General features: G+C 42.1%; 1 protein-coding gene across 1 annotated transcript in view; it reads left to right on the top strand.

The window, feature by feature from the left end:
• The window catches only part of ADK (adenosine kinase), a gene marked incomplete at its 5' end in the record, with an annotated part of 48458 nt that overhangs the window by 7019 nt on the left and 37831 nt on the right, over positions 1–3608 (top strand). The gene's annotated exons all lie outside the window — the stretch shown is intronic.

The raw sequence follows: 3608 nt of genomic DNA, 5'->3' as shown, positions 1-3608 counted from the left end.
AGGAATGCCTGAGAATTTAGTTCTGAACATCTTAAGTTCTTTTTTTATAACATAGATCTCAAATATTGATCCAGTTGGTTTTACTCAGATTTTTATGACTTGAGATTTTATCTGTGTAGCCATCTTTGCTGCAAACAAGAACACACTATGCCTGCTGAGAACAGCTGTGCAACAGTATAGTATATTTAAACATTTGTGAAGAGGAGGAAGTGAAATCCAGTACTAAGTGAATTTCCAGGCTTTTTTGCTTTGAGCAGAAAGTCTCACTTCTAGCTTTTCTCAGCCGTCTGCTCTTTTATTCTCAAAGGAGTACGTGGGAAAAAGGTGTTCTAGCAGGGATACAAGTAGTTTGTGCTGTCTAAATTGATGATGTACGACACAGTTTTAAGCATTATAAACATGACTGCCTACCTTTTGACAGTCTCTTTAATTCTGTCCACCTATGCTTCTAGACTAAATAAAGCTATTAAAAACATGTGCTGTGGCAAGCCATTTTAGTCGTTCATTCCTTCACGAGTTAAGTTATTAGTCAGGGCTGAATTCCTCCTTTGGAAGCCAAGTGAAGTTGAGGAAGCTTTGCACCTGAGGGACCAGTGCTTACTCATACGATATTTGCCTCAAAATCAGAATCGGCTTCACTGTGGCTGCAGGGCTAAGCACTAAGTAGGTATGTCACTGCTATATAGATCATTCTTAACAGCAGTTGGAATGATTTCTCCAATAGTTTGCTTCTTCCCTTATTTTGTTAGCTACAAAGTGGTTTAAAGGAAATAGAAAGCAGTCATTGAGAGTCGGGTGTGTGTATCTCACTGAATAATGATGGAAGTGTTGCTTCCAGAAAGTTACTGCATTACGTGAATGGCCCATATGGAGGCACTCCACTTGAGTGTTGTACAGTTGGCTGAAAAATAGCAGTATAAAAATGTTTTTATACATGAACTAGTAATAACAGTAGTAAACCTAAATCTTATATGTAACCCTCCTGTGCTTTTATTTAATTTTGACTGTGTACTTATTTTATTCTTCAAACTGGAGATGTTAACAAATCTATTAATCCCTTCTTTGATATTTTTACAACTGGGAGCTTATTTGAGGACTGGCACTTGCTAATCTTAGCTGTTTGTTCACTATGAAATGAACTTAAATTAGAGAATGCACTTTATATGCATGATAAATGCAAGATGGATAGAGAGTGTATGCAATGGTGTCAGCTACAAAAGCAAACATGATAAATGTTAAGGCAGTTTTGAGCCGTGGGATAAGCTATTCAGTGCACAAGCATAGCAGAATCTCTTTGCTATGTTGTTATTCATGGCAGCCAAATAAATGTCAATAATAAAAGAGAATTAAAGATTTTCATTTCCCAGAGGCAGTCCTCTAATACAGCTTGATCTTTCATTTCATTTGTAATTCGTTCTCATGTCAGGATGCAATCATTCGCCAGGCTCTGTGTGTCATGTTAAGTCATTTAATAATGATTAAGAACATAAAAATGTTTGGCCTGTGGGGCAATTCTCAAAAGAGATACCGATTTGTTATTGTTTTCCCCCTTTTTCCTTCCTTTGGTGGGGATCATCTTTTTCCCACCTCCTCACATTAAAATAATAATGACGAGGGAAAACGTGTCCCTTAATTTAGCATATGATAATACCACAGAATGGCATGGACTATTGCTAACACACTTATTTCAACACTGATGAGGTCGAGTTGTGCTTTGAAACCTGCAGTGGAAATTATAAAAAGTTTCTAAATTATCTTTGGAAGAATTAAGGCATTTAGGAGTAGTTACAAGTATAAAATTCATTTCCTTTTACTAATGCACAGAAGAGGAGTACATTTTTTGAAAAAGCAGGCTCTGTGTAGCTGTTTACCCTGCCTTTCTGAGGTAACAGTATAGCCTCTAAGATTTTGTGCCTAGTTTAAAACAGTATTTGTGAAATCAGCTGTGGACTTGAATATGTTTGTTGGTACCTTCTGCTCTGTATTTGGTCTAGGTTAATAATAACAACAACATGTTCATTCATTGAAAATGTTTCTGTTAGTATTGACTCAACCAGAGGGGATCAGTATTCAGGCAAAGGACTCTACTCTTTCTTCCGTTCTGGTCCAGCCTTTAACCATCCTTCATCAGCTGTTGGGCAGATCACATATTCCAATGGTCTTTGTGTCTGAAGAGCTCAGGATGGAGCTGGACCTTACAGATGTGAGTCAGTGGGCTGAGGCCAACTGTATGAGCTTCAACAAGGCAAAGTGCTGGGTCCTGCACTTCGGTCGCAATAACCCCATGCAGCGTTACAGACTTGGGGATGAGTGACTGGAGCTGCCAGGCAGAAAAGGACCTGGGGGTCCTGGTGGACAGCAGGATGACCATGAGCCAGCAATGTGCCCTTGTGGCCAAGAAGGCCAATGGCATCCTGGGTTGTATCAGAAGGGCGGTGGTTGTAGGTCAGAGAGGTTCTCCTTCCCCTCTACTCTGCCCTGGTGAGACCACATCTGGAATATTGTGTCCAGTTCTGGGCCTCTCAGTTCAAGAAGGACAAGGAATTGCTTGAATGAGTCCAGCGCAGAGACACAAAGACGATGGAGGGAGTGGAGCATCTCCCTTATGAGGAGCAGCTGAGGGAGCTGGGTCTCTTTAGCTTGGGGAAGAGGAGAGTGAGGGGTGACTTCATTAATGTTTATAAATTTGTAAAGGGCGAGTGTCAGGAGAAAGGAGTCAGGCTCTTCTCAGTGATAGCAAATGACAGGACAAGGGGCAATGGGTGCAAGCTGGAGCATAGAAGGTTCAATCTGAACATGAGGAAAAACTGTTTTACTGTAAGGATGACAGAGCACTGGCCCAGGCTGCCCAGAGAGGTTGTGGAGTCTCCTTCTCTGGAGACATTCAAAACCCACCTGGATGTGTGACCTGGTCTGGGTGATCCTGCTCTGGCAGGGGTTGGACTGGATGATCTTTCGAGGTCCCTTCCAACTCCTAATATTCTGTGATTCTCTGAGAGTAAAAGACTCCAAGGTCAATTTGGCCTTGTGGGTTTTCTACCTTCTGTTCCTCCTCCCCATCCCCATTTTCCCCATGGAAAGGTCTCAGCTTTCTGGCAGCAACATGGAGCAGCATTACTGTGAGCCATGGGAGTGGAAGTGAATGGCTTGGACCAGGCTGCGCTCTGTGAAGCGTCACAGCCACCCTCTCTTCTTTTCTTTCCCCCTTTCTCATCTTGCCATCTTCCCCATGGCAAGATGAGAAAGGCAGCACTGAGGCTACAGGAGTATCCTTAACAGAGCTCAGTTTCCTCTGTCAAAGCCTCTGCATACTGTCCAGGGCAAGGCAGCCATGGGACCAGATTGAGAGGGGCTGGGTTACAAAAGGAGGAGCGCATCTCTTTGATGAGTTATGTGTAGGTGGAATGGGGCATCAGGTAGTGGAAATAAAGAGGGTATACACTTTGATACAGCTCTGGCTAGAAGGAGAGGAAATAAGATGGGTAAAAGGAGTTGTTGCAGGTTGCCAGCTCATTCATGAAAGGGCAGAGAATTATATGTGCTGGAATTCTGATGTAGATCTTTTTTTCTTTTTTTTTTTTTATTGGTGACATGAAGACAGTGACATA

Source organism: Mesitornis unicolor, unplaced genomic scaffold, assembly GCF_000695765.1.
Source record: "Mesitornis unicolor isolate BGI_N332 unplaced genomic scaffold, ASM69576v1 scaffold9438, whole genome shotgun sequence".
Classification (NCBI taxonomy): Eukaryota; Metazoa; Chordata; class Aves; order Mesitornithiformes; family Mesitornithidae; genus Mesitornis; species Mesitornis unicolor.
The sequence above is the reverse complement of the archived record's forward strand: the minus strand, read 5'-3'. Positions and strand labels throughout refer to the sequence as shown.